The sequence below is a fragment of the Sycon ciliatum genome, chromosome 7, assembly GCF_964019385.1.
Source record: "Sycon ciliatum chromosome 7, ocSycCili1.1, whole genome shotgun sequence".
In the NCBI taxonomy this organism is placed as follows: domain Eukaryota; kingdom Metazoa; phylum Porifera; class Calcarea; order Leucosolenida; family Sycettidae; genus Sycon; species Sycon ciliatum.
This window is the reverse complement of record NC_088649.1, coordinates 35,656,006-35,671,833: the sequence shown is the minus strand read 5'-3', so window position 1 is coordinate 35,671,833 and position 15,828 is coordinate 35,656,006. Positions and strand designations below refer to the sequence as shown.

General features: G+C 44.8%; 1 long non-coding RNA gene across 1 annotated transcript; it reads left to right on the top strand.

Moving 5' to 3' along the window:
• The first annotated feature begins 2,325 nt into the window (after nucleotides 1–2,325).
• LOC135821517 (uncharacterized) lies at nucleotides 2,326–10,331 on the top strand. The gene is made up of 3 exons (XR_010554386.1): nucleotides 2,326–2,433; nucleotides 3,040–3,111; nucleotides 10,260–10,331. It is a non-coding gene; the product is annotated as an uncharacterized LOC135821517 (long non-coding RNA).
• Nucleotides 10,332–15,828: the final 5,497 nt, after the last annotated feature.

Sequence of the window (15,828 nt, the reverse complement as noted above, 5' to 3'; positions counted from 1 at the left end):
TGCAAGAAAGCGTCATTCCCTGCTCAATACACAGTGTTTCGGGGAATTCACCCCTCATCAGTTGAGCTAGAGTAGGCTGAGGAATATTGTGCCAAAAGAGCTCCCAAGTAGAGCCGTAGTCGCACCAACCTCTTCTTCACATTGTTGCCTCCAGCGCGGGCTTGCGATTTAGATGGTTTGGAGGCAACAACGTTGTGAATGGCCAATGGTCCTCAGCGCTTGTTCCGCACATCCATGAGCGACACCGACTTACGCTGCTATCTGGCGTTCACGAGGTATTTATAGCGCTGGAAACGGAGCGTCTCTGTAAGTTTGTATCCCTGGTGATGTTTGTGCCTGGACAGCGCTCTATAAGTGGTGCTCTTTGGGCACAGTCTTCCTCAGCCTACTTAAGCTCAACTGATTAGGGGTGAATTCCCCGAACTGTGTATTGAGCAGGGATTGGTGCTTTCTTGCAGGTTTGCCAAGTGGACGATTTGCTGATCTTCTCGTGTGCTCTGGATGGCAGTCGTGAGAATTCAAGTCGGCAGGAAGACCGCGAGCTCCCTTGTAGGGAGCAGCACACAATTCCCCAAGTATCACCGAAGTCGCACCAACCTCTCCGTAACATAACATAACGTTTGGTTTGCGATGTAAAATGAAATTTCAAATAAAGAAACAAACGTTCTTTCCTGAGAAAACCTGAACATTTGTGCAAGTGGATCACTCAGATTTCGCTCAAAATTTGCAGGTAGGTTTGCTTTGGGGTGTAGATCGACACTCCAAAGCCCGCGCAAAATCTTTTGAAGGGAACCATGAAATTGGTATATCCCTCAATATCGGCCCAATATGTTTTGCGTCTCTGTGCTTTTCACTGTTTTTATTTGACATTATCTTTCTTTACGGAGTTGTTGTTGCTGTCCATTTTGCTACTCTTTCTTTTTCCCTCCCCTTACTTTTATTTATCGCCGTGGTTGGCAATCACCCACTCTCTTAACATTGGCCGGTGTTTCCACCGAGTCTTGAGATGTTGTAATAAATATAAATATAAATATTGGCACTATTTATGGGTCTACAAACGAGCTTTTTCTTGTACGCTGTACCGTACAGCGAACAAGAAAAAGCTACAAACAAAACTCCAACTTTACCTCGCGTTAGAAGAGTTCTCGTCGTATAATCTCAAATCTAGACTTGTATGCTGCTGCATTCACTACCACTCTGCACCACTACCTTGATACTTCCAAGTGCACCCTGGCACATTCAATTTTTCTTGACCAGCGCCCTGCTCATTTACAGTCACTTAATTGGTTTAAGTCAGGTGGCACCACCCGAAGCTGCATTCCTCTCCCCCTAGCTAGGTCTACCCGATTCAAAAATTCCCCTTTCTTTTCCTCCTACTCCTCGTGGCTACAATTGCCTCCCAGTGTTAGACAAGCTCCAGATATGCCCAAATTCCGTACCCTCGTCAGACAGCACTTCAGTATCTCCCAGTAAACAAAATCACAATCACCACCTCCGCTGCATAGCTCGCTACGCATCCCATTGCTTTGTAAGTTGCTAATCCCTTCCCACTTTGTGTACGTGCTCTTCATTTTCTTTTTTCTCTTCTTCCGTGGTTGGCCCCACAATCTCCTCAATTCAATTGGCTTTCTTGACATGCCACGAGGTGCAGAAATAAATAAATAAATAGATATATAAATAATATGTAATTCGGATGGTGAGCCAATTAAATTATTGTGAAAAGAAGAAGGACAAAATGTTACGAGTTATGACTAACTGTCCAGCCACGTAACCAGATCTTATACAGTCAGCGAGTGCGACACAATGGCACAAAACTGACAAGGAGAACTGAGACATTCGGCGACCTGACATCTAGCTCCAACAATTATCCAAGGCGCAAACCAACAACCTTCCAACTTGGAAGGCTCAGGTTTGGAAAGGTCCAAGAGGGGAAGGAAAGCGCGACGAAGAAGAGCACGAGCTACGCATCACGGCAACAAAGAATGCAGAAAGTTACTGGATGATGACGAACTAGTAAGACTATTGGACATACCTGCCTTACTACAAATCGACGACGCAAAGCAACAGACCACCCAACTTGGGAGGCTCAAGTTTATGTAATAAACGTAGAAATGGGAAGCTAACCGAAGACAAATTGTGACAAACCGAAACGTCAACAACCTACTGAATTCACTATCATATCATGTATGATGGACTAGTTATGTACAATAACAAGTAGTTCCACACGTACGTCCACACGTACGTCATAGACTGCAGTCCTGATTGGTCAAACTTAACTCTGTACGTTTTAACTTAACTCTTTACGTTTTCTTTGTTTCTTTTTAGGCAAATGATCACCATCACCATCACCATCACCACCACCATCACCATCACCACCGGCTCCACATGTTTAGCAGTAAACACATTGAAAAACTTGTCAACCCTTCAGTTTCTGTAAGCGTGCGGGTACAATAATTATTTCTAGTTGTGTGTTTGGTTTTTCCAGATTCTAAGGTGACGAAAACAAGGAAGTAATGTTGCATAAATGTAGAGATGCGTAGCCGATTTGAACGTGTCCGACAAATAGGGGAGCGTGGAACACGAGCTAAGGGGAGGAATTCTCCTCTGTAGGGATTAATTGTGGGGAGAATTTGAGAGATCGGACTTTGAACAGGCAGAGGGAGTATTGCCGAGAAATGATGTTATCTCACACAGCAAAAACGTTTGCACAGAGATCAGCAGCGTAAGGAATCGTGACCAATTGTATGAATTTGTGAACCTCAACCTTAAAAAACCATTGTACGGCTAATGCTATTTTTTCACTTAACGAATACACCTGGTCGCATAATGTTCACTCTCCATTTTTAAAAGAACATTTCAGGGAGTTTGTACCTAATGGCGGTGGAAGATGCGGTTGTCCTTTCGCATACTTGGGAATGGGGGTGGGATAGGGAGAAGTGCTGAGAGCACAGGACGCAGAATATTTAGCAACATTTGCAAGAAATCAAGTTCTTTATGTGCTTTTGCAATGTTTGCCATCGCATTGTTTATCATTATCAGGGATCTATCAAACAATAATATCCACCAAATAAGACCAGGTGCATTCAATGGCCTTCGCAATCTACACAAGCTGTAAGTGAAATACTATGCAGCAGGCATTGAAACGCAGGACACGACGTTTCATGCCTCCAATGTCAGGGTGATTACTCAATTTTCGTATTTGCTCACTGCCTAGTGGAGGTTCTCAAAAGATGTGACTATTCCCAAAGTTTTGTCCGCATTGGACAGTGGGCAAAACGGGTCAAAGTTACTTTTGAAGACTGACATCCTGTATTCCTATGCTGCGCACATGACGTTCGCCAGAATATTTCAGATATCAAGCAGATTTTCACCTCGAACTCATTGTATGATGTTAAAAACTGTCCAGCCACTACCAATACTGCCCCTGTATGTCTGCCCTGAGAACGAAAGAGTCAGAATGAATATTCACTAGCTATACCTAGGGTGTACTTCACTCACATACTTTTCATGCAAGCATACACCGCCCTTCATGTGCCAATATCCACCCTATATTCACCCCATATTCACCCTATTTTCACCCTATTTTCATCCATATTCACTAGTAACATTTTGCGGAGTTCTTCAGTGATTGATGAAAGGATAACATTTATCATTCCATCATTTCATAATTTACACAAACGACGAGGAGACAATGATTTGATAACCGCAATCAGTAAGACAAGCTGAATCGACATTTGTGTATACTTTATCCATGCAATGCAAAACGGCGGAAACAATGTGGAATAAAACGATGAAAAATATGAAGAAATAGTGTAGAGAAAAATAAGGATAAGGGACCAAACCCCCTCGTGTTTCGTATGATCAATATTAAGAAAAGTGTTGTGTGTTTCTCTCTGTTGTTTACCTACCATCATATTTTATATCAGTCGGGGAAGTGAACTGCCTGCGGTTTTTTTCTCTTTTCAGGCAGTTCACTTCCCGACTGGTCCTTTGACTTTGAAGTTCTCCCAATCCTTTCAAAAATAGAAATAAAAGCAAAAAATGGCCATCTCTCTATTTATTTGGTTCTCTCATTATCCTTGATCTTCTTTGGCCGGGTGATGGGGTTCTTACCTCATGTCATTACAACGTGAGCGAAATAAAGCGAATTCAATTCAAGTCTCGATGTGTCTAAATCTGTGTGTGTTTATGATGGTAGTGCATTATGTGCTGTGTGACGAGCTGAGAGGCGCGAATTTCTGCCCACAGTGGTGTATTGTGTTTATCGGCCTATGCCGTGTTATCTCGTCTTAGTTTTTCTTGCTTGGAGTTCCCCTATGTGCAGCATGCTTGGTCTCTACTAGCACTGTTATAAATGACTGTGATTTTATGTTAGTACTGAAGTTGGTATAGGTGAATGTGTATTTTGCTCTCCTGAAATTTATCACAAAAATGTTCAGGATTTTCTTTTTCCTTCACTGATTGGTGCTTCACCCTTGGGTCCCATGGATCCCGGTGCTGTACTTCATGCCGCCTTTCAAGCTTTCATTTTCAGCTTTGGGAGTGAATAAAGTTATAATAATAATAATTATCAGGACGTCGAATGTCTCAGTACTCTGTCAGTTTTGTGCCTAGTTATTGCACTTTCTGACTGTATATAGTATCATGTTACAGTGATGGAGAGTTACTCTAAACTCGTATCCATATGTCCTTTTTTTCTCTTCTACATTAATTATTTATGGCTCAACATCCGAGTTTCAAATAATAATAATAATAATAATAATAGTAGTCAGTAACTGAAATATTCTGTTGTCCTTCGATCGAAGGCTGGATAAATGCCGGTGGGAGACCGATCTTGCATCTAGTATAGAGTTTCTTCGATATTCGTTTCCGTCCTGTTTTCTCGAGTCCGCATAGAATGACTCGAAAAGAACAGCTGAATCCGAGAGGACGATCGACTTGAAGTTGACAACCTGGTCCTTGCTTGTTTTACAATAAACTTCATATATCTAAATTCTTTCATTGTACAGTTGTGCCTGTACTGCGGCCAGGATTATCAACCGTATCTGTCCTAATAAAATTAATGTCTATTTCAGAGCTAGGTAAAACTCTTCGATCTCGCCACCTATGTACTGTATCCAGCAATATCCCCGGAGCACCTGATTAGTCAAATCTCGGTAATCAGAATAGCTTGCACGAGATTATTCAAATCTGGATACCGCGATTCAATGGGACTGGTCAAATATGTTGGCCAAGCAGGTCTCTTGATCCGACTAGCCGGGTCATTAGCTGCTACATGGACTAGCTAACCCCCACCACAGCTCATGGCTCAATTTAATCTTCCACTAGTACAGGACCAGACTGTACTGTACTATCGACCTCATTATAGAATTTTCAAGATGCATTTGACAACGACGTCAGCGAACGAAGGTGAATATCACCTTAGGTGCACATGTAAGTATAGTATTACCCGTTAAGTCTGGAAACGACGTTTGTATACAAGTGAATATTAGCCTACACTCACTTCGGCTTCAGGTAATACTATACTGAAGGTAATGGAAAGGGGGGAGGTTGGAAGACAAAAATTACATAGCCATGGTTTCTGTTGTGTATGCAAGTTAGTCATTATATATCTACTACACCGTTTGCTACTGACTGCGCATGCTCGCATATGGTTGTTGTTGTTACTTTACCTGACCAAGAGGAATGTCTTACAAATGCTAGTGTTTGTGTGTGTCAGTAAGAATGCATGAGTGTAATGGAATGTTAGTCCGCAAGGGGACATAACAATTTGGCGACGAAGATAAAAGACGAAGATGTCGCGATCGAAGCTTGAAATATTTGAAAAAGGTGATTTTCGTGAGTATGTAGAGAGACTCACGTTTTATTTTATCGCCAACAGTATTGGACAAGTCGCAGCTGGGGCAACCGCGGACCAGGAGAGAGCGGCGGACACGCAAAAGGCAGCTGTCCTGATCAGTCAACTCTCTGCTGAGAACTACTCGATTCTGAAGAGTCTTTGCCTGCCGGACAAACCAGCGCAGAAAACGTTTGAGGAACTCGGAGAACTGCTTTCAGAGCACTTCAAGCCTAATGTCAGTGTGTTGGCGGCGACTCATAGATTCCAGAGGATTTGTCAAAAGGATGGAGAGTCAGCAACACAGTATGCAGCTAGACTAAAGCAAGCAGCCATGGACTGTAAGTTTCAGGCGTATTTGGACAGGGCACTCCGAGACCAGTTTGTCAGTGGGTTGAAGTCGATGAGTGTTACGAAGGAGATATTGTCGAAAGCAAAGGAGACCTCAAGTTTGGCGGACATTGTGATGATGGCATCAGCCTATGAAACTGCATCGAGAGAGTCGGAACAATTGACGGCACAGTCCGTCCACGCCGTTCGTTCGCGCCAGTCGACGAGCAAGCCAACTCCAACTTTCAAGTCGCACGACAAGAAATGTTTTCGGTGTGACAAGGCTGGTCACAAACCGGAAGAGTGCCGCTTCAAGAGTGTGAAGTGCCACGCGTGTGGTACGGTGGGTCACATCGAGAGAGCTTGCCGCAAGAAGAAGTCTGGACAAACCGTCCATCACATCGCGGAAGAAATTGGTGAGTTCGTTCCATGTGCTAGTAAACCCGATGTCACCATGTATAGTGTAAATGCAATGGGGCGACTACCGTACACTGTATCATTAGATGTAATGGGTACCACTATCCAAATGGAGATTGATACAGGAAGTGCTGTCACGATTCTCAGCAGCGCAGATTTCTTGCAATGCAATGGTGTGCTGAGTAACCTGATGGAATCCAGTATCAACCTTGTGTCCTACTCTGGAGATGTGATTAATTGTCTCGGGGAAGCGGAAATGGAGTTCCGAATGGGCACACAATTGCACACACTATTGGTGAGGGTTACAAATGGAAACCGTCCATCTATTCTGGGCAGAGATGCAATGGCTTTGTTCAAACTCCCCTGGAAATCAATTTTCGAAGTGCACCAGGTCGAAAAGTCTGGCGCTAAATTCATTGAGAAATACCCAGGGTTGTTCGACACCTCAGAAGTGGGAAAGGTGAAAGGCGTGCAGGTGAAATTGCATGTGTCTGATGAGAGCCCTGTTTACCGAAAGGCAAGGCCGGTACCACTGTCAATTCGGGAGAGCTATGTTGAGGCTCTGAATAAATTGGAAGCAGATGGTATAATCGAGAAAGTCACGCATTCAGAATGGGCCTCCCCCACTGTCACGGTAGAGAAATCAGGAGGTGGGTTGAGAATCTGTGGTGACTACAGTGGCACTATCAATCTGCATTCTAAATGCGAGCAATACCCGCTACCCACTCTTGAGGAGCTATTGCACAAATTGGGCCCGGGGTCTAAATTCACGAAGCTGGATTTGTCGCAAGCCTACCACCAGCTAGAGATAGCACCTGAATGTCGGCAGTACACCACGATCAATACCATGCAGGGGTTGTATCAGTACAAACGACTCCCTTTTGGTTTTCACAGCGCCGTATCTATTTTCCAACGGGTAATGGAAGAAACCCTTAGCGATTTGCCAGGATGCGGGGGCTACATCGACGATGTGTTGTGTACTGGTCGTGATGAGGAGATCCATGAGAAAAATGTGGATCAAGTGCTATCTTGCCTAAATGAGAAAGGATTCAAGCTCAATCCTAAGAAGTTCAGCTACATGGCGGATAAGCTAACGTACCTCGGTCATCAGGTAACCGCGCAGGGAATCGCACCCTCGCCTGATCGAGTGAATGCCTTGAAAGTCGCAAAGCCGCCTAACAACGTGAATGAATTGTACTCTTTTCTGGGTGCGGCCAATTTTCAACGGAGGTTTGTACCTCGGTTCGCAGAGATTGCTGCACCACTGTACAACCTGCTCAGGAAAGAAATGAAATGGCAATGGAGCAAGGCAGAGGAAGATGCATTCCAGGCCTTGAAAGATGCAATGTGTGAGCATACGCTATTAGCACACTACGATGTCAAGAAGCCAGTCACACTCCAGGTGGACGCTTCTCCAATGGGTGTAGGTGCCGTACTATTGCATAGGCAAACGAATGGTGATGTTTTGCCGGTTGCTTACGTGTCAAGGAAATTGACACCGGCTGAATCGCGTTATGCACAAATCGAACGGGAAGCCATAGCTGTGGTTTTCGGTGTTACAAAGTTCCAGAAATACTTGCTAGGGCGCCACTTCACGCTTCAAACCGACCATCAACCACTATTGAAGTTACTGGGAAACAACGAACCAGTTCCTACACTTGCATCAGCTCGCATCAAGAAATGGGCACTAATGCTAGCTGGCTATGATTATGAGATCAAGTATTTGCCAGGCAAGGAAAATGTCTACGCGGATTTCCTGTCTAGGCAACCATGTGAGAATATCAGTCCGTCTGCAGAGGAAATGGTTACGGTTCGTGTCTTGCTAGTGGAGGAAGATACGATAATCAAAGCAGACGTAGTGAAATCGGAAACAGCTCGTGACCCTGAGCTATCTAAGGTGCTCTACTATGTGGTGAATGGTTGGCCTAGCTCAGTACCCCAATCGTTTCGGTCTTACCACAATAAGAGGGATGAGCTGTCTGCGGAAGATGGTATCCTATTGAGGGGACAACGAGTTGTCATACCCAAATCACTAAGAATGGTATTGCTACGTGATTTGCACACGGAGCACTTTGGCATGGTCAAAACCAAGCAAATGGCACGACGGTACTTATGGTGGCCAAATGTGGATCAAGAGATTGAAATGTTAGTCAAGGCATGTGCTCAATGCCAAGAAATTGCGAAATGTCCACCTGCCAAGTCGGGAACCTGGTCATGGCCAAACGGTCCATGGAAACGGGTGCATATCGACTTTGCAGGACCATTCATGGGCAAGATGTTCCTGGTTGTGGTGGATGCATACACAAAGTATCTGGATGTAATTGCAATGTCTAATGCCACGTCTGCAACCACTATTGCGGCTCTGCGGCACGTGTTCTCTGTGTTTGGTCTGCCGGAGCATCTTGTTTCAGATAATGGAACCCAATTCACGAGCGAGGAATTCAAGGCTTTCCTCCGTGCCAACGACATTGTGCACACCCTGACGGCTCCAGGCCATCCGGCTACGAATGGACTTGCTGAGCGCTATGTGGGTGTGTTTAAGCAGAAGTTGAAGGAAATGGGTGCAACAAGCGAACCACTGCAAGCTCGGCTCGACAGGTTTCTGCTAACGTACCGCACGACACCCAACCATGCCGGCAGAACACCTGCGGAGATGATGTTTGGACGCCAGCCATGCACGCGGCTCAGTGCTCTGCGTCCCTCGCAGGTACGTCAACAAGCAAAGGCTTATGAGGACGGCAATCGCGTCAAGCCAGCGTTCACAGAGAGTGACTCTGTGTTTGCGCTCAATTTCGGCAAAGGTAATCGTTGGGTCCCGGGACGAATTGTGCGTGTCCTCAGTGACTACAACTATGAAGTACAAGTGGGTGATGTGTTGTGGAAGCGTCACCAAGATCAGTTGCGTCTACGGTCAGTTCCGGCAAGCTTGAGTGCATCGCTGCCAGAACCACTGTTGGATACAATCGATCAGACGTCACCGTCACCAGTGCTGTCAGACGTAGGAGAGTCGTCACGGGCCAGTGATTTTCCGGCTAGCGTCTCGCCACAGTCTGCTACTGTACAAGTTGAGGCGGATCCTCCTTGTGAGCAGTCTGCTCCTGAAGTTGGTTTACCACAGGTCGAGAATACTCCCTGTGAAACCACTGTTAGACGTTCGTCTCGGCGTAGTGTTCGTCCGGATAGACTGATTGAACAGCTTTGAGCCTTTCCCTGATGTCATTGCTGGACTGTTTAGCGAACTAGTAATTATTACCATGTACAATAGTGTGCAAGATCCTTGGTATTGCTAATATTGACTGACGGATTCCTGCGTCAGATTATGTTATTGTAGTGCTGTGTCAAAGTTTAAGAATTCACGTACTGTGGATTGATGAACTTATTTTATGTGTTTCTTCAACGATTTTTGAGGTATTTAATTGTGGTAGAATATTCCCTGGAACATTCTTGAAAGGGGGCAGTTGTTGTGTATGCAAGTTAGTCATTATATATCTACTACACCGTTTGCTACTGACTGCGCATGCTCGCATATGGTTGTTGTTGTTACTTTACCTGACCAAGAGGAATGTCTTACAAATGCTAGTGTTTGTGTGTGTCAGTAAGAATGCATGAGTGTAATGGAATGTTAGTCCGCAAGGGGACATAACAGTTTCACAACAAAATGTGTCCATTTTCTTAGTGTACTTGCAGAGAATTATCTTAAGGAGATACGTCCTTCGACTTTCAATGGCCTGCTCAATCTCAGAAACCTGTAAGTCCTGTGACTACGTCATGATCACTGCCTGTAGAAACATGTATTATTTTTATTATTGTACAGAATTGCGTTAAAGAGATAAAATATTTTGTATTGCAAAAGTAATACCTCGTTCCACTTCTGCATTTCTCATTGCTTGCATGCCGAGAAGCTTATCGTAATGAGCTAGCGGTAAAATATGTGAATATTAAAATATTAAAACACGGCTGGTTTTATAGGAATGAAATTCTATTGTTGAATATTGAACACAGCTGGTGATCATGGAGTAATAATAATATAAAATAAAAATTCTAGGGGTAGTTTGGAGACGGTTAAAAAACAGTTTCGTAATCAGTACTGGCATGCAAGGAGGGAAATTCACACAATTCTTCAGACATTTCCTTTCTATCAAACGTTTTCTTTCCCTTCTCTTCAGGATAGTACAGGGAATGTTATAAATTTGAAAAAAAACACATAACTATATAGAGAAAGAAAGAAAAAGTCAACACTTCAACATAGGCGATAAAAATGATTAAAGTGTTAAGAACTCAAAAACAAAACTCTGCACGTTGTAGACAAACACATTGAACACATCAGGGAACACTTGTCACACTTTCACGAGGTGTGACACCAAACAACTGCAACGATAACACATTCTCCTTCTGTATACATAGTTCTGGATCTAGTTTACGAATATACAGAGCTTCTAACACAGCAAGATGTAACTTAGACCTTCCACGAGTCAAAATATAAAAGGTATCATCACTATCCAATTTGCGGCAACTAGCTCTGCCCGACAAATTGCGCTTGATGGACAATGTCCGATCACTTAGCTCTGTCACCTTCGACGCTTGCAACTGTTCTCTTCCGTCAGGCTTGCCCGTTTGGTTGCTCCAGTCGACACCTCCAATGTCCGTTGATTTCATGGCCGTTTTCGTTTCACTTCTTGGTCTTCCTCGTTTACTCTTGTTGATCGTTGTTTTCACTTCCAATATGAACGTATTCAAATCCCCAGTACTTCGTCTCTTCACCTTGCTTCTGGTAACTCTTCCGTTGTCTGTGAGCTCCAGTGTCACATTGGGTGGTTTTCGAGCCGGTCTCCCTCGCTTCCTCACCATAGTGAAACGAAAACGGCCATGAAATCAACGGACGTTGAAGGTGTCGACCGGAGCAAGTGTAACAGGTAGCCGAGTGGTAGGCGCGGTGCAATCAACAAGAGTTAGTTTTATTCTTCTTCTCTCAGGTACACACCTGTGATATAATTATTAGTAAAAGAAGAAGCAGCAAATAAATAACTTTCTCTCCGGTGCACACCTAGAAGTTGACTACTTCTTCTTCGAGTTAGCTTTGTCGTTGCGATCTAATCAAAACAGAAATGCGCAGCAGCTTTCATGCAGCAGACGCCGTACGTTTACATACGGAGATACACTACATATCCATCAGGTAAAGTTCCGTATTAGCCGGGCAGGGATACTACACAAGCGGGCAAGCCTAACGGAAGTGAACAACTGCAAGCGTCGAAGGTGACAGAGCTAAGTGATCGGACATCGTCCATCAAGCGTCATTTGTCTGGAAGTGCTAGTTGTCGTAAGTTGGATAGTGATGATATTTTTTCGATTTTGACTCGTGGAAGGTCCAGCTTACATCTTGCTGTGTTAGAAGCTCTGTATATTCGTAAACTAGATCCAGAACTATGTATACAGAAGGAGAATGTGTTATCGTTGCAGTTGTTTGGTGTCACACCTCGTGAAAGTGTGACAAGTGTTCCCTGATGTGTTCAACGTGTTTGTCTACAACTTGCAGCTGTTTGTTTTTGAGTTCTTTTAAACACTTTAATCATTTTTATCGCCTGTGTTGATGTGTTGACTTTTCTTTCTTTCTCTATTATAGCTACCGGTATGTGTTTCTTCAAATTTATAACATTCCCTGCACTATCCTGAAGAGAAGGGAACGGAAAATTTTGAGAGAAAGAAAGTGTCTACTGAATTGTGTGGATTTGCGTTGTTGCATGCGAATAAAAACGAGAAATACATGCTATACACACCTTCTCCATTCTGTTATTGCAGGACAAAAAGTACCCCGCTTCCACCATGAGCCTAGGCATGAGGAATATGATATTAAGTACAGAATTGTATTACCAAAAAGGTATTTGAGTGAGTGAATATGTTGATGTTACAAGAAACAGTAACGAATGGAGACCAATCAAACTCCTGGGTTCTCTATTGGGCTCTGCAGAAGACGTGGACATGAGAATCTCAAAAGCAAACAGGGCCTTTTGTTCGATTTCTTCGAGACGGCATTCCTTTCAATCCCGACTGTGTATGTTTAACTGCCTCATAATGCCGATCCTTCTACACAATTGCGGATTGTGGACTCTGTCCAAATTGCTGAACAACAAACTGGACAAATGGCAATGGAGGAAGCTACGCGAACTGCTGCAGATTGTCTACCCGCAACGCATCACCAATAACAGCTTATACACGGAAACAAAACAATCTCCAGTTAGTGCCTCATGCCGGCGACGTAGGCTGCTGTGGTTTGGCCATGTGGTGAGAGAGGGTCCAGAATCCGCCATGTTCCAAGCACTAGAGCTATCAATCAGCACAAACGACATCAAAAAAACCGTGGCCGTCCACCATTGCGGTGGATAGAAACGATTCGGCACGACCTGAAGGCGGCGGATCTCTCCGTGGAGAGCGCTATCCAAGCTGCAGGAGATAGACTAACTTGGCTTAACACTGTTGACAGATGCGTCGACTCTGCTCCTGTCTAACAGGCTCAGGGAAGATGCGAGCTGTGTTTATTATTATTATTATTATTTGATTGAGCGCAGATATTTTTAGCGTGATAAGTTAGTACATTGATTCACAATGCCGAGCCAAGCTTCCTTGTCTTGAGAAATAGCTTCCGCTTCGGCAATGGACAAGTTTATTGTCTTTAAGTCATTCTTGATGTTGTCGATCCATCTGGTTACGGGGCGTCCTCTGAGTATCTTTGGTGTCGATTGAAAGTCTTAGAGCTCTGTAGGATGTTGAGTCACTGTCTTCTCTGATTACATGGCCGGACCATAACAAGCGCCGTTGCCTGCATGTTCTGGTGATAGGCAATTAGTTGGGCAGCTTGTATAAGTTTTTATTCGATCTTTTTTGGGGATACACTACGCCAAGAATGGATCGTAGTTTGCGGCGATGCCACGTGTGGAGCCTGTTGCCGAGTGCTGCTGTCAAGGTTCACAGGCCACAGTTGTATAGTAGAGCCAGAAGGATAAGTGTGGTAAACATAAGCATTCTAGATGATAACTTGTGTCTCTTCCAGGCTATAGTGCCGAACGCTCGGTTAGCGGCATTGATACGGTTCTCGATGTCACTTCCAGATCCCAGGAGACCTCCGAGTAGTTTCGTCTTTCTCCATGCGTCATCATCCTTGGAAGAAGTTACAAATTGACTTTTTGTTAGATTTTATCTCAGGTCATCCTGGGCGAAAATTGGCGCACATTTCGCTGAAGCGGCCACCACAGCATCACCACCAGTGTCATGTATTGTGGTGTCATCTGCATACTGTGAGAAATGAGTAGGCAGACATGAAGGGGAGGTGCAGGCTGCTCTCGCCTGCCTCATCGCACCTTCTGTGTAGAAAATGAACATGGCAGGACACATCGGGTCTCCCTGAACCACGCAGATAATGGTCGAGAAGGGATCACCGAGCTGCCCAGCAATCTTCACCCTAGCTGTCGCATGGAAGACTAGCAATTTCATCATTGAGGTGGCTGCACCCCAAGCGGCCATTCGATCGAGCGCCTTGCCACGGTTCACTGTGCCCAATGCACCGCTAAAATCGAGTTATGCTCCCGAATAGTTCCAATTTCCGAGCAAAGCTCTCTTACACAGAGACCGCACACAGGAAACCCCATCAGCCGTTGAGCGACCTGTTCTGAAACAAGCTTGTGAATCATCCACAAACTGCTGAATATTGGTGCTAATTCTCTTTGTGCTTATGGTAGTAAGGACTTTCCGAGCCACTGACAATAGCATGACAGGTCTGTATCTCTTCAGGGCTCCTTTCGGTTCGCCATTTTTGTATATTGGCACAATAATTCCAGTAGTCATGTCTGCTGGGCAGTGCTGTAATTGGCGAATGACATTGAAAGCTGAGGACAGCCAACCAGCTAGACTAGAGAGGTTTTGCAGAGCGAACGTTCACGCGAATTTTCGTTTGACGTCACGAAAAGCGAAACTTCGTGCGAACGTTCGCAGTTTTGAACGAGAAAGTTGCAGGAAACGCGAAACAAACTTTCGCAGTAATTTTCGCTCTTTGTTGACCGCTGGTCAGCCTGGTGGAGTGGTGCACGGTGAGCGACCCTCGATCTTCATGTTTGTGCTGGATCTCTACTCTTGGCTTGGTCCGCGAGTGCTAGCTTTCCGATACTTTTGGCAGCCCGTGTTGTTTCATCTCCAGAACCATCTCCGATCTCCTGCTTGCTCGTCTTCTCACTGCTCAGAATCGGTTACATCAATGATGCCTTTTTGAATCTCAGGTGTTGATGCGCAAGATTACGGCACAAGCCAACCCGGCCCGTTTGTCTGTGGGTCTCCGGCCATGGACAACGTAGTCAAAGAGCTCTCGTCTCAGGCCGTGACTCAGGGTACCTGGTGCGCGGGCCGCCACTCGCAACAAACAAATAATCGGATGGAGAACACTTCTCAACAACAAGCGAGTACACACGAAATTTCCTTGGAGCGAGAAACATGCAAACATTCGCAGTAATTTTCGCTCTTTGTGGACTGTTCGTGCGCGGTGAGCCACCCTCAATCGGATCCTCATGTTTGTGCTTGATCTCTACTCTTGGCTTGGTCCGCGGGTGCTAGCTTTCCTATACTTGTGGCAGCCCGTGTTGCTTCATCTCCGGAACCATCCCCGATCTCCTTCCTGCTCGTCTTCTCACTGCTCAGAGTCGGTTACATCAACGATGCCTTTTTGAATTTCAGGTGTTGATGCGCCAGATTATGGCACAAGCCAACCCGTTTGTCTGTGAGTCTCCGGCCATGGACAAGGTAGTCAAAGAGCTCTCGTCTCAGGCCATGACTCAGGGTGCCGTCACTCGCAGCAACAAAATAATCGGATGAAGACCACTTCTCAAACAAGCGAGTGCGCGCGAAAATTCCTGGGAGCGAAAAACATGCAAAACGCAAATTTCGCGCGAACATTCGCAATAGTTTTCGCAACCCGGAACGCGAAAATCATTGCGAACGTTCGCTCTGCAAAACCTCTCTAATGTCAGAACCAGCACACAACATCTCAGAAGACGTTCATGCAGCGATACAGAAGCAAAAAGTAGGCATAACATCGACGCACATCGAGACTTTAGTGACCATATTGCTCGTGGATTTTTTTAGTGTTTATTTGAATTCGGATAGCTCAACAGTGCAGAAGTACAACTACAAAGAGTACCGAATAGAAGGCCCCGAGAACGGGAAACCAAAAAGAAGAAAAAATTTAAAAAAAACAGCAACATCAA